The sequence below is a fragment of the Lutra lutra genome, chromosome 12, assembly GCF_902655055.1.
Source record: "Lutra lutra chromosome 12, mLutLut1.2, whole genome shotgun sequence".
Classification (NCBI taxonomy): domain Eukaryota; kingdom Metazoa; phylum Chordata; class Mammalia; order Carnivora; family Mustelidae; genus Lutra; species Lutra lutra.
In genome coordinates this window covers 4,463,184-4,479,008 of record NC_062289.1, presented here as the reverse complement: position 1 = coordinate 4,479,008, position 15,825 = coordinate 4,463,184, and positions in this window count along the sequence as shown.

Below are 15,825 nucleotides of genomic sequence, written 5' to 3'. Positions count from 1 at the left end.
CTGCCTCTCTCCCCGCTCCCTCTTTCTCTCTCTCTCAAATAAATATTTTCTAAAAAAAGAATTGTCTGTCCAGCTAGGCAAATAGGGTGTGTAATTCACCTGCATGGAGGCAACCAACTCGGGACAGAAAGATTTACGTACAAGAGACACTTTCCAATAATACTATGAACACTGCAGTGGACAAGCCCTATATTAAGCATTTGGAACAGAAAAAGTTGATTTAAAGCCACTCACTGAATGAGCCAAAAATAATTGCCCAAGAGGCTTGGGATAAAGCCAATGAAAGCACAAGAGCAAAGCCCACAAAAACACATGAAGCCTAGACATACATTAGCTTCAAAATTTGTAGCTTATAGGCCAATTGAAGTTGGTCCTTCTGTCCTGCACCCCATTTAGAAAGACACCAAAAAGGAGATGATATACAGCCCCCAGAGTGCGGGTCAAGAGGAGTGAAGAACTTGCGGTGGCTCAGGGTGTAACTTGGTACAGCCCATTCTTTCCGTGACGAAGACACAGCAGACTTACTGACTGTGAAGGCTACAGTCGCGAGTGTGGCCCCAAGAAAGGGGGAGCAGGTGGACTGAGTAGAAGTCTGCCATCCGAGGGCTTTGCCAGGCAGTGTGGATATACAGATGTCTGTGGGGTTCTGCACACTGATGGACCCCACCCTGTGAGCGGGGAGGGGGGTAGGAAGTGACATGCTACAAAGGTAGAAGTAAGTAACTGTCATCTCAAATATGGGAGAATGACTCGAGGCCCCAGGAGATGTTCTTGGTGAGCAAGTGGTGTCTTGTCTTACCCAGCAGATGCCTAGGCTAGAGGGTGCAGATTGACAAAACTTTGAGGGTGGGTTGGGGAAGAGAACGGTTGGGTACGATTAAGAGTTTGGAGGGAGTGGGGAAGAAGAGGGATGAAACTGCTGCTGTAGGGAAAATAATCTTGGAGAAAGAATGGAAGTGTTTTAGTGGGGATTTTGGGAATTCATGTGATTTGCAATATAACATCCTTCTCCAGTGGTCAGTAAAATGAACATTGTTTATCTATGCTTCTGGAACTTGTGGGAGAATTTGGATGCAAGGATATGCAAGTGTACCACTTAACATTCAATTTGGGCTGCATATAATGGAAATATTCAAAATAACAGTGGCTTAAATGACATGTATATGTATTTCCCTCTCATGCGAAGGAAGTCCACAAGCAGCCCCAGGCTGGCCCGTGATGGTCCATGACAGGTCCCTGATGACAAGATGAAGTTCTCTGCTTCACTATCCAAGCGGTGGCTTCCATACTCAAGAACACCTTATTACCCAAGATGGCTGCTGGAGCTCCAGTTGTCACATCAGCTTTGCAGGCAGCTGGAAGCAGGATGGTGGGAAGGGCCAAAAACGTGCACCAACTCTTTTAATAAAACTAGAATTTTGTTAGTAAGGAAGAAGAGAATGGTCGCTGTAGACCAGTGGAGTGGTCTCTGACGCACTTATTCAGACCGGAGGGGAGGAGCGGAGCGAAAGCAAGAATCCCTGTGAGTCACCACAACCTCACAAAGCCGCGGGCAGGAGATAGAAAGGTCTATGAGCCGTAAGGGCAGGTGGGTCGGATTCTGGCTGGGCAAGTGCTGAAGGCTTCTCAGGGTGTCCCATGGGAATTGAGTCTTAAGGCAGAAACAAAAGTCTGCAGGTGAAAGGGGGAGCATTGCAGCAGAGAAAACAGGACAACTACACTGTTCAGACTCGCACCCCCCAGGGTGATTCCTCCCGGGCACATTCCTAGAAGGGGAGACCCATGCCACAGCACACCAGCCCCACAGCAGGGTTGTCAGAAGTGACCAGCAGCCTTCTCTGCTCAGCTCTACAGGGTCTGGAGCCCTCGCTGCCTGCCCCCCATCCTCTCCCCACCTCCATCACTGCTGCCGCTCTTCTGAAAAGGGGATAACTTCCATTTTTCACTCCCAGCCGCATCTGGAAATTCTGCCCTCAAGTGGAACCAGCCTTCTCAGTGGAGGTGGCAGACCCTGGCTACCAAAGGACTCTCACTTCCAAAAATTAGGCTCTATGTGTAGGAAATAAATCTTTGTTTTATTTTTGTTTTTGAGACTTGGGGCTGTATTTTCTGTTTTGTTTGGCCCAAGGCACAGCAGCACTATCTCTGTCTCTGATTCCGATGTAGTGCAGTGTCCCAAGCCCAGCCGGAAGGCAATGGTCCCCGGAGAAGTCCCTCTAGGGAACTGAGAAGCCTGTCTACTCTGAATGGCGTGATGGAAAAATAGTGCATCTCTGCTTTCTGGTCTGCAATTCTTTTATTATAGTAAAACACACATGACATAAAATTTACCTTTTGAACTAGAGTGTACAATTAGTTGGCATTCAGTATACTCAGATCATTGTACATCACCGCTGCCTAGTTTCAAAACGTTTTCATCACCCCCAGATAAACGCCCTGCCTGTTCAGCAGTCACTCTCCATCTCCCTCTGCCCCCCGCCCCCCACTGATGTGCTTGCTGTCCCCCTGGATTGCCAGCTCTGGACACGTCCCATAAGAGGCATCTTTATGACACGCAGCCTTTGGTATCTGGCTTCTCTGTCGTAGCACGTTCCAAAGATCATTCTAATGGTTGCGTGTGCCAGTGCCTCGTTCCCTTTGATGGCCGAGTGACACAGCGTGGTGTGGGGAGCCATCCTGTTCTATCTGTTCCCCTGCTGATGGACCTTTTCATTGTTTCCACCTCATGGCAATTGTGAATCTCGCTGCTATGAGTATCTGTGGGCAAGTATTTGAACACGTGTATAAGTTCTTTTCAGTGTGTACCCCGTGGAATTGTCGGGGTATCTGGTCACTCTGTCTAACCATCTTCCACAGCGGCTGCACGTCTGCATGCCCACCAGCAGCATGTGAGCCCGACCGGGGTCTCCAGACCCCTGCCAACACTTGCTGGTTTCCACTGTGTTCCATGACGGCCATCCAAGTGGCTGTAGAGTGGATTCTCACCGCGTGGATTTGTATTTTAAGGAGGCTCCATGCCCGACGCGGGGCTCAAACTCACGCCCCTGAGACTGAGTCGCATGCTCCACTGGCTGAACCGGCCGGGCACCCCTCACTGTGGTTTTGACACGGGCGTCCTTGCGGTCAGGGATGTTCAGCTGCACCTGAGCTTGTTGGCCATTTGTATCAGCAATTTTTAAACGTTGCTGTGTCATCACATTCAAAAGTCACCTGGAGAAGTATTTAATTTGTGCCTCTTTTTCTTTTCTCTATTTTTTTCCTAAAAGGTAGGAAGTGAAGTCCACTCACGTTGAGGACTTTTTCTCGCATCAAATATGTATCATAACCATGAAGGAATGGTCAGAGAATGATCTCCACCGTGAAATAGTCAATTTTGCAACAACCTTGGACACTTTATTACACAGACAATTGACTACACATTTTCTCAATTTCCAGAAAATGAGTGGAAAGGCTTGCTTCTATCTGCATGTTTCTATGTAGGACCTTTCCCTCCAAGAGAGCAATCAGAAGACCCATAAACCTGTAGTTAGCATGCATGGACGTTGTCACAGTCTCATTCTAGAAATGCCACCATCATTTTCCCTGTGGTGGCTTCATGCCATCCATGCGTGTTGTCTGTTTTCCAAGGCAGGCAATAAATCCACGGCTTTATCTTAAATAATAACTGAGCAAATCAAGAAGATAAATAGACCGCTTGGGTTTAAAACGCACAGACATCTACTCGTGGTGAAGACCAAGAGTGAAAACTGAGACCAGGCAGTGGAGAGAGGGCAGAGACAGCACTGAGCTCCAGGGTACCGACCCCTCCTCACTCGTACGTGAGTGTTATAAACAGGACATTTTCTTTTGCTATCTAGGACTGCTTTGTGTTCCTTCGAACAGTATGGAAAGGATACCAGTAACAAGAATGTTCTTGCACCATGAAGACCGAGAACTTTCTACGTTGGGATCAAATACCATCTGCATGCTTCTGCTCAGAACCCAATACGGCCCCGAGAAGGCCAGGCCCCGAGCAGAACATGTGCAGCGGCTCAGACCATGCTCAGACTGGACGCCAGACTGCAAGGGAAGGAACCAGCTTGGAAGTGGGTCTTCCTGCCTCACAGGAGGGCAGTGCCTGCTGTGGCCTTTCCAGACCATAATGCCCAGAGTCTGTGAGCATAGAAAAATGTCTGGTTTTCATGCCACTGCGTTCAAGGAACTTTTTTACACAGCAGTAGCAACTCTCTCTCTCTCTCCCTCTCTCTCTCCTTGCACAGTAAGCTTCTCCATGAAATCTTCTGCAATTCATTCTTCATTCAAAATTAAATCTAATTAAAACTCCCATTATTTTCAGGAACAAAACCACTCCCTCAAAATGTGTTCATTCCTCACTGCCTCCCATTTTCCACATTATTTTAATTTATTTTAGTCCCACCTTGATTTTAAGTTTCCCCGAATTTGTGCTTTTTAACAAATTGTCCCATTGTCTTGCAGGAGTCCCATTCCCTTCTTGCTGGATACACCCTGTAGTAATTATTTCAGAAAGGGCTTAGCCTGGCAAATGTCTCAGACTGAACGTGTTATTTCACTGTTGTTCCTGACCGATAAAGCAGCTGAGGACAGAACTCCAAGCTGACAATTATTTTCTCTCAATATTACTTACTGGCATTTATTATTACTGACAAGAAACGTGTTTTTAGTCAAATTGTCACCCCTTTGTAAGGGATGTTACTTCTCTCTGAAACTGGTCTTTATTTTTAATATTCCATTGTTTCATCACGGTGAGTCTAAAACTGGAGTTGTTTTTATTTTTCCTGCTGGGACGTTGTGTGCTTCTTCATCCTGAAGACTTGTCTTCCCTAAACTCTAAAAACTCCCAGCCTTTGTTTCTTCAAATTCACCTTCCCCGTTCTGTGCACTCCCTCCTCCTGAAGGAGCCCCTCCATGTGGCCTGTAGGCGTGCGCTGCAGGTCTTCATTAGGTCTGTCACGTTGCTCCGAGTCTCTGTCCTGTCTTCCCTCTCTGGCTGTGTGTGCTGGAAATCACGTTCTCCCATTCAGCAGCGCTCTCTTCAGTGGCATCTAACTTACTGTGCTGCCGTCTACTGAGCTCTCTTTAGAATAACCTTACTTCCTATCCCAGAAGTTTTACTCATTCCTTCCTGGGTCTTCCTGTGCTCATTCGTTGCCTCCTCGGTTTTAAGATTTCGAGCATATGTGCCCGGACATCTCTTCCAGACCGTTCTTTCCTGGTGCTTCCGGGGAGGTGCTTTGTCCTCCCCGCTGCAGCCGTTTGCTCTCATGCAGCACCGTGTTTCTTTGCATGATGCGTGCTGCTTGGCAGTGAAGTCAACGTCAGCATGAACTATTTCCACACGCAGTCCCTTTACCTGCCCTGGGCTGTGGGGACACCCTGCAGGGCTCCCTGGACTTCACCATTGCTGGACCAGGTTCATAGGTGAATGTCTCAGCTCAGGGTTGCCACAGCTTGCAGGTGGTGTGGTTCAGATCCTGCCCCCGCAAGTGCCCCAGACCTCTGCTGACTCTGTTTCCACCTATGACCCAGAGGGAGAGGCGTGCTTGGGACCCATATCCCCAGGCAGACAGGCAGAATTTTCTTACCCCCGCTCACAGGTGAGACGGCCTTTCCTGGCTCCCCATGAATGTCAAATTCCAACTCTGTGCTGAGTGGGGTGGGGGGGTGCAGGGCAGTGGAGAGAGGGCGCCTTGCCTCATCTTCCTTCCTTCCTGCCTGCGAGGCAGAGTTCTGAGAGCCTGTCAGGCCACCGAGTTTCCACTCTGGTTCTCAGCTACAGCTTTGAGTTCCCTTCTCTTTGGCCCTGGAGAATTGTCAGCCTAGATCTGCATTTCCAGATGTGTCATTATTGTGTCAAGCATTTTTCTGTGTTTGGAGCAGGGCCATCCTGTGACTGGGGGGCAGGAGGTGGTCCTCCCATATCAGCTCCCCTGCCATGTCACGCTGACCAGGAGTCTGAGGTCCCGGGGCAGAGCTGGAATTTTCAGTTGACAAAACAACCAAGTCCAGCTGTCCAAGGGCCAGCAGTCTGCTCTTCAAGCCCGGAAGCTGCAGAGCTCTGCTGGCTGGGGAGGGGGCAGCCTCCGTGCCTCCCTTGGATCTCAGGTCCAACTCTGTGCCAGCGCCCCTGCACTCCAGCACCAGGCAGCTGCTCCTTGCCTTGCCACACAGACGTCTCCACAATTCTCATGGCTTCTGGAAGGAGGGGTATCTCTAAGGCTCACTTAAAAATGCAGAGTCTTGTACCCAGTGACATTAGGTCACTTGCCCAGGGTCACTCACTGGAAAAATGGCAAAGCTGGGAATTCTGCCTGGGGTCCACCCGGGATCAACGTCCCTGTTCCGGGCCACCAGGACATTCTGGCCCCTCTAGAATGGTAGCTGAACAACGGAGTGGAAGTGGAAGGAGAATTATTCTGCATGGCCTCAGGGGTAAAATAAGATTCTCAGATAGAAGCTAAAGAGAAACTGATTTGGAGTCATCTGAGAAATTTCTGTACAACTTGGAACACACTGCCAGGCCCCCTTGCCAGGACGGGGTTCCCAGGCACTTGAAAAGCCCATGTATTGAGAGAGCTGGAGGGCAGGGAACCCGCCAGAGGAAACTCCAGCAGTTCGCTGATCTGAGCGATTAGACTGAAGGCTTTAGGTCCTTTCCGACCGGTGGATTCTGGGACGCTCGGGCTCCGGCAAAAGCTCCTTCTCCGTCTTTTCAGAGCCGGCCATTCACTGGACTATCATGGCTTGTTTGATCTCATTGATGACCCAAATAGCTTGCCGCGGCTCTCCGCGGGTGGCCCGTCCCTGTGCTGGGTATCCCGTTCCCAGAGCTGCTACCCTGGGTGTGTCTTCTCTCCCGGACCCCGACCCCGGGGGCGCTGCAGACCCCCCAAGCAAGAACAAAAGAGCTCTCTGGCAGGGGGAGGGTGGCGGTCCCCAGCCTGTCCCCCGTGACGGTCTCATGGCCTCACTAGGGAGCAGAGGGGAGCAGAACAGAGAAGAGGAGGAAGAAGAAGGGAGAGAGGGGTTGGGTAGATGGTGCGGGGTTGCGGGCAGAAGGAGGGAGAGACAAAGTCTTAGGAAACGTTTCCCAGCAATTGACTTTTGTTGTCTTCGCCTTCCCCACTGCAGAGGGGAGCTCCGTACGCACACGCTGACTCAGCGGCTCAGGCCACGGGATGGATGCCCACCCCCTCCCCAATCCAAGGAGACTGATGAGCTCCCTGATCGGGGTCCACAAGGCAGGCTGCGAGTCCCCAGCGTGAGTGGGGGCAAAGCCACGAATGTCCGTGGGGCTCCTTAGTGCGTAGGGATCCGGCAGCCCCTCTCAGTTTCAGCCGTCCGCAGCTCTCTGTGTCACACGGGAGCCTACGGCTGAGCCCCAGGGGACAGCCCCCCACTACGTCCGTCACCCTGCGCTGGCCGATGCCTCCACAGCTCCCCCTGTGGCGCCTTCACCCAGACAGCCCTGCCTTTCCAGGGAGCCCAGTGTCTGTCCCCACCCCACCCACTCAGGGGCCCCGACACTGCCCTCTCTAGGGCCCCCAGCTTTGTAGCCCAAGGCATGGGCCCCTGCCCCACCCCCCGGGGGGCAGGAGGTGAAGGACAAGTAAAAGGCTGTAGCGGCCACTACAGGTCACAAAGAGCCAGAAAGGCCTCTTTTGCGGGTTACCTGTAAAAGGAGAGAAAAAAGGTGGACTGACTAATAAAGAGCCGTTGCTGCTGTTGTTGTCTGTCATCCCTCCACACCCCCACCCCGCCGTGCGCAGCTGGAAAGCACCTGCCTGCGTTCAGCCTACAAGCTTTCGGGGAAGCTGCTGGAGATCCTAGAGGCCGCCCAGCCTCCCAGTGCAGACCAGTGTTGGATCCGGAAGGGATACCTGCTGCGTGGTAGCGGCGGTTTCTGTCTCGGGAAGGAGACCCGCACAGGAGTGCAGCTGCGAGGATGAGCGTTTCCAAGAGGCTGTCACTGCTGCCTGAATGTTCATGTCCCCTCCAAATTCATAACCTGAAGCTTAATCCCCAAAGCGATGGCATTAGGTGTTGGGGCTCCTGGTGAGAGCTCTGTGTCCGCTCAGAGTGTCCTGGACGGCGTGGGGCGCCCCCCACCTTCTCAGGGGACCTGGCTATGCGGAAGGTCAGGACGTCACAGGTTTGTTCCCTCCATGCCCCTCAGACAGACACAGTAACGGGAACGGCTCACGACGTGCTCCAGACCAAGCCGTGTGTGTACGGCGTGACACGTTTGTCAGCCCAAGCCCCGCGCGGGCCACCTGACAGCTGGAACCGAGGGAGGTGACGCAGATGGGCTCAGCTGTCCTCGCGTGTTTTCTCAGTCCGGTCACTGGTCCTGCAGCTCAGCTTCTCTTTGACCCTGTGGCCTTGCCTCTACTTTCCCCTGATTTCGGCCATTTGACTTGGACAATGACCAGACCCCAGAGCGTCTCTGCATTGTTGTCATTGTTTCCAGCCACAGGGCCACTCTCTGGATGAAATGTCCGGACAGGGGAGAATCCAGGCTGCACCGGCTCGTCCTGGCTTCTCCTCCTGCCCCCGAGCAACAGCTCCATGGGCCAGCCCCGAACCCCCACCCCCGGGAGCAGCCCGGCAGCAAGAGGAGGCAGCCCCAGGCCCAGCTCCCCAGTTTCAGAGCCGGCCGCTGTTGGCATATCTGGCATGGTGATAGGGTGGACCCAATGGTCCTGGTGTGATCATGTTGTGTGGAGACCACCGCCATCTGTGCCATCTGTGTCACCAGGACACAAGCAGGAGGGGCCGCTGCTAACCAGCCAAGTCAGGTCGTTGGGACGCTGGCGGCTTCCAGCAGCTTGGGCCTCCCATCGGCGCCATCTCTGTGCCGAGGCTCTGGTCTGGAAAACACGGTTCCAGGGAGACCCCCCAGCATCACTGGAGCCATCACGTCCATGCCGGGCTCTGTGCAGGCCTGCGATGTGGACGGCTGAGAGTCCTGGGGGCCCGGGTTGCGGGGCCGGCTCTGTGCTGAGCGCCTCTGGGGTGGAGACAGCATCTAATCCCACATGGAGAGGCTGAGGCTGGGCGGCAGGGGTGACGGGATCCGAAGCCACCTGGCTGGGTGCCTTCAGGCCCCTGCGTCGTCCGGGAGCACGAGGCTCTGTCCGTGGGTAGCTCAGGGTTGGCCACGATGCTGTGAGCAGCCTTGTCTGTGCTGTGAGTGACCTCGTCTGCGCCATGCGCCTCTCACGTGGACCCCCGTGCGTAGCCCAGACCCCAGGCCGGCACATGCGTGACGTTCTCCATGGAATGGGGGGCGAATCTCTCTGAGAGCGGCCGGAGCAGCCAGGATTGGGCCTGCAAGGGCCAGGGGCTGTCCAGGGCCCAGCGACACGCTTTCCTTCCCAACACAGACTCCAGTGGCCCCTTGTGATCCTGTCCGCTCCCCAGAGGCCCCTGGCCCGACCTCACTAGGGCTCTCCCCTTGGCCTCATGCCGGTTCCACAGCCTATCTTCCCTTTGGAAGCTCGCAGAGGAAGAACACATTCCCACACACCCACAGAGGGGCTGCGGACACCCTATTTTTAAGTCAGTTCCAAGCATTAGCAGCTCAGAGGAGTTTTTCATCTAAAGTGACTTTATTTGGTGTCCAAAACAAAAATATTATTCACTTATTGCTTTAAGGGGAAAAAATGTCTTTTTTTTAATAGTTATTTAAGGTCGAAGACTTTCTGTTCATAATCTAGAGGTATTTTTAAAAAACATTGCCTTCCTTTCAACCTCACCAACAGGGCCTTGTCGAAAGGCTCGCGGTGATTTGTAACCTGCTGGTCTCCCTTCGAGCTTCCCCGTTCCCCGTTCTCCTTCGTGTGATCTTGCTTTGCAGAATGCGGCTTAGAGCCCTGTGGCTTCAGCTGAAAAGGACAAAACACAAAGCGAAAATCCAGCCTTTCCTTCCGGGAGCTTGGGGGCTGAGCAGAGAGCCGGCTTTCGGGGACAGGCTGCAAGTGACGTTCCTAGCAGACGTTGGCTGCGTGTCCCATGCACACCAGCCTCGTGGCCACACGGGAGGGGGCAGAGAAGTTCAGCACACTCGCCCTTCCCTCAGACACCTCCCGGCCCCCGCACTCGTGTGCCCCTTCCCTTCTGCCCTGCCCACGCTGGGCTTTGCATCCTCAGACCCGGTGGCCTCTGCGTGCATTCCCAGTCCTGTCCCGGGCTCTGCAGCTCACCTCCCATCACACAAAACGCTCACTGCTCAGGGCAGCTGACTTCAGTTATGCTTAGCAGGTGAGTGAACTTGTTAGATGCCTGCATTTGTTTGTCCGTTTAGACTGCGGTGGTGGGGGGCCGGCTGGTGACGGCTGGTGATGTCCACGTCCTGACTCGTGGAACCCGTGAACACTTCCCGATGTGACGGAAGGGACTTTGCAGGTGGGAGAGATGGAGGACCCTGTGGTGGAGAGAGGACCCTGGCGGGCAGCAAGTGTCCTTCCTTAGGAGGGAGGCAGAGGGCGATGGGCCTGGGGACGAGGAGGAGGAAGCATGGCAAGGTGGGCAGAGGTGCATGTGGGGAGGCCACAACTGAGGTGCGCGGCCACCAGAAGCTGGAGGAGGTGAGGAAGGGGTTCTCCCCAGGAGCCTCAGGAGGACCCAGCCCTGCCAACACCTGGACGCCAGCCCAGTGAGGCTCTTGCCGGGCGTCTGGCCTCCAGAAAAGGAAGGAAATCAAGGCGTGTTGTTGTAACCCTCAGCTGGTGGTACTTGGGGCCAAGGATGCAGGGGACCAAGCAGGTGGGTCAGGGGATAGCGTCAGCTCCCTGAAATGTGGGTACACCTCTCGGCAGGGTGGTGCTCAGGACCGGGAATCTGCAGGTGGCGGGCGCCGAGAAAGCCCCCTCACCCACACAAACAGACGCGCCTCAGTTTACCTCCATGAAGTCGGCCCCAGCCTCCAAAGAACATCAACGTCCCTTTAAACTGACGGCGTTCGTCCGAGTCTAAGGTGTCCTACTCGGTTATTTGCTATACCGGCCTTGGCAAGCCGACCCATGGATCGTCAGAATCACACGGGGAAGACTTGTTTTTTTAAAAAACGGGTTGCGGAGGGACCCCAAGATCTGCCCCAGAAGGTGTGGGGCGGGGCCTGCCCACATGCCGTCCGGGGAGGCCTTGTGCTCAGCCAGCCCAGGTCTGTGCACCCCTCTGCTCCCCGCTGCAGTCGCGTGGCCCGCCTGTGCTTTTAAGGCGAACTGTGTGTCTGCTGCTTTCCGAGACCAGATAATATAAGATAACATAAGTAAACTGGTTGTTTACTCCCAAACGCCCCCATTTCTAAGTCTTGAGGCATCTGTGCTGAGTCGGGCTCAGCTAGGCGAGCTGATTTCCTCCGGATAGAGGATCGCGCGATCAGCTCCCGAGGCTGAAGACGATCACGGCCGGGGAAGCCGACTCAACTCAAATTCCGTCCTCCCTAGGTGGAGTCTGGCTCGTTCACCTGGCAGGTGTTTACTGAGCACCTGGGATGTGCCAGGCACTGGGAATACAGGAAAGAAGTACACAGACACAAAGCCCTGATTGTCGAATCTACACTTGGCCGTGCCATCCTATCACCCACCAATCTGAAAGGCTCCCTCGGGGTGGGGAACTTGAATCCACCCTCTCCTCTGGTCATTTCCAGCACATCCTGACCCTGACCCTCTTCTTTTCGTTCCCTGCAAGCTGCCCTCTTCCGACACGAACAGGGGCTCGGACGGTTTCTGGGGCAGAGAAACTGGTCTGTGGGTACTCATTACACACCTGTGCAAACCCGCAGAGGGGACCCTAACGCAAGCTACAGACTTTGACGATGGCCACAGTCCCTCCGTTGTAACAGACGCACCGGCGGGGGTGGGGGTGGGTAGTGGGGCAGGCTGTGCTCGTGTGGGGCCGGGAGTCTACAGAAACTCTGGACTTTGTTCACAGTTTTGCTGTGAACCTAAAACCGCTCCAAAGAATAGTTTTTGCTTTCCTCTTTGGTTTCTTTAGTGGCATGGCTTGGTGTGGAGCTGGGATGATTCCGTTCAACCCAGATGAGCTGTAGAAGCTCGCACTAACTTCTACGACAACGGGGATTCTAAAGCAGGAAGATGGTGAGATCATTGGTGGCTGTTAGGAAGGCGGCTGCAAGGGGCTTCATGGAGGCAGCATGGGTCTGTGTGGAAGCAGCCCCCCCTGCCTCACTGCTCCCTCGTCGTCTACTGGAGCCCACAGGCGGGACCGGCAGATCCTCCCCAGACCTGCGGGAAGCACAGCCCACCCCCTCTCTTATCAGTAAGTTTTGCGTCACAGATTCCAGGCTCCTCCTGGGAGTGGGGGAAGCAGCTCACCAGCCCACCAGCCCCTCCCATGGGGCGGGAATTTACGGAGAAGTCTTCGGGGTGGAGCCCATGGCATCCACTCGTGCAGGCCACTTTGCCATCACTTATGACTGGTGACACGCCGCAGCAGCGTTCCAGCAGGCGTCTCCACGGGGCCTCCCACCACCGGGAGCCTCTCCGTGACATGGGCTTGTCCGCAGACATCCATCCGCACGCTTGTCATTTACTGGTTCAGCTTTTCTTTCCCAACCGGCTTCTTAGCCCAGCCCCGATGAGCCTTCTTTATCAATCCCGCGGATTTCTTGCAAGGACCCAGAAGGCTTGCTGTCAATTTCGGTTTCCAAAGCTGGTAGCAATTGAGAAAAGTGCTTTCTTCAGATCAATACTTCCTCCCGTCTTGACTTTGAGCTGTTAATCATTACTTGGTGTATGATTTCAGTGAGCGAAAAAACAGAAGCCAATGGAACTATGAGCTGGTTTTCTCTGAGAGAGAAACCACCGATGCTCCAAAAACAGAGAGACTCCAGCTCGCCACGTGCCCGTCGCCCCCGAGCTTATCGCGTCCGAGAAGTCAGGTCCGTTCTCCGAGGATCCTTCCCTGGCTCGTTCTGCCAGCGACGCATGAATACTTGCTTTCCTCTCTGTGGTTTCACGTGGCGGTTTTCTGGCCTTCAACAACCGACCCAGCATTATGTTACTTGTGACCACTAATTGACTGTCGGGGCCCCTCCTAGTCGACAAAAGAATGGTTCCCCTCTTTCTTTTAAGATTTTATTTATGTATTTGAGGTGGGGAGGGGCAGAGGGAGAGGGAGAGAGTCTCAAGCCGACCCTGTGCCGGTGCGGAGCCCAACGCGGGGCTCCATCTCGTGACCCCGAGATCAAGACCTGAGCCAAAATCAAGAGTCAGATGCTCAACCGCCTGAGCCACCCAGGCCCCCAGGGTGGTTCCCCTCTTAGTGTGAAATTCAGTTAATCTGCCAGGGGCTGCCCAGCGCCCCCACCAGCTGCTCCTCTGTTGGGCCCCCACCCCCGTCAGGATCCCCACTAGAACTCCAGTCCCAGCCGAGGGGACAGCAGGCAGTCCTCTCCCGGGCCTGTCCCCCACCTTTCTGCCCCAGCCCTGCACTTTCCACACTGCCACCTCGTGAGAGTGGAGCAGCGTCCCCCAAGGTTCTAGAACAACCGCGAAGGGGAGCTGCCAGGCAGTGAGTGAGGTTTGTCGACAGCGCGAGACCGCAGAGCGCAGTGAGCCCGAGGGGAAGAGACGCCCCGCAACCACGAGACCGTCCCTGCTCCCATCACAGAGCTGCAGGGCAGCAGGAGGGCTTCCCACCCCCGTGGTTGGTGCCCGTCCCCCTGCGGGAGTTTGCCTCCCAAATACGCCCTGAGGATGCTCGAGAGCAGACCAGGTGGAGGTGCCCCCCCAGCAGCCCCCTCGGTGCCTGCTCGTCCTCTTCCCCCAGACGTCGGGCCGGTACCGGCATCCACACGCGCGCACACACTCCCACGCCAGCCACGACGAGGAGCCGCGGTCAGAGCCCATGGAGGGGCCCTAACAGTTTCCCGAGAACCGTTTCCAAAGTCACGATGCCTAGAAGCTGTGAGCACCTCACGGCCCCGCGGCACAGAGGACCTGCTCTCGGCCCCAACGGCCCCCAAAAGTTTCCACATTCTCCTCCTCCGGGCTGCCGAGAACAAGAACGGGACCGTCTGCCGAGACATCTCCCTCCTGAGCACGACCGCCTTGACCTCACAAAGACCCAGGGAAAACTTCACGACCTTGCTTACAAAGGTCTAGGAGGCTGGGACATCCTATTCAGCTGGGGGGTGGGGTGGGGTGGGGGAAGCGATGGGGGAGCGATGGGGGGAAGTGGGAGAATGTGATTTGCCCTTTCAATTCCACGCAAAAAGTCTGCATTTTCAAAGGAAACTCCCCTGATAGGCAGAGGGGTCAGGGCGGGCTCCACGCCGGTTCCCCTGATTCTTGACCATCTCACTCGCCGCAGCGGATGTTCCGCAAGTTTTGGCTGATGGGCTCCACCTGTGCAGGGTGAGGCTATGCAGACCCGGCACCCCACTGTCAATGCCCCGCCCCCCACTTCCCGGGCTAGACTGTGTCACTGATACTCACAATACCTCCACAGATGTCGTTTTCCAAAAATAGTACCATCTCAATATTGTCTTCTCAAACTCTGCGCAAGCCATTTCTTTTTAGGGAAATACTATCATTCGTAGATAGATTGGGGTAGGTGATGGCTGCCTCCATGGATGGATAAATGAATAGCAAAGATCACAGCTTCCTTCTCCAAACCAAACATATTCCAGCTGTTTCCATACATCAAGCACCTAAACCTTTTGGTTTGTGAGTTTGTTAGTTAGAAATGAGCCTCCTGTTTTAATCTCCAGACCCACCTGTTCAATCAAGCTGCATTGACAACTCGGTCAGGGATCTCAAGCCTAGATGTTCCAAGGAAAACCCGCATTAGAATTTATTATGAGCCCACATGGACCCTGGGAGCCCGCAGCAGGAACAGCTGTCTTCGGACGCCCTTGCCGACGGACCTGAAAATTAGTTGCACCGTTGACCTCAAGTAGAAAATTCTTCACCCACCCTACCATGAACTTTCCAAGTGACCATATGGTGCTTCCTGTCCTCCCATGAGCCCCTCCCGTTATGGTCCCCGCTGTGGGGAGGTTTCAGTCCCATGAAGCTGGAGAACAGAGCATTGAAGATGGATCCAAGAACAAAGTTATGGCCAAGACGCAGATGTGCGTATATACATTTCCAGCAAACTCCTGCACACCCGCTAATGTTGGACCAGAACATGTATGCTTAGTCATAACCTCTCCTCCGGCCAAAGAAGACTGAAGATCTATCACCACAGCCTTTGCTCAGGGGTTGAGTTAATATATTTCTCACGTATCCTCAAGCAGAAAAATTAAACACCAAACCAAAGCAAAGTATCAAAGACCCCAAAGATACTTGCGGTGAATTACCATCACGAATTTTCTAAACCTGCTTTCTTTACTGCTTTTTGCTGTGTTGTTGTTGTTGTTTTTCTCTAATTGTATCTTTTTGAAAGTCTTGAGAAAAGACTTCACGACTCCAATGCCCTAGATCATGACATTATAATGACAGCCAGAAACTTGCCCCATCTTTGTGGAGAGAGAAAGGGATTTACTTCTATTTACATTTAGATATATAACTTACTTATCTAAAAAAATAAAATAGGAGATTAAATACTTCGGAAAGCTAGAAAACATAAAAAAGAAGCATTATTAAGAGTGAAGTCAAATTTCACTTAGTCAACATACTGGAATAAAGAGTGCCTTGAATTTTAAAGCATTTCAAGAATGAGCAGTGCGTTCACCCAGTTGACTCTGGAACAGTGCAGGGGTTAGGGGTGCCAACATCCCATACAGCTGAAAATCTGTGTTTTACTTTTGTCCCCTCTGAAACTTCGCTACTAAGA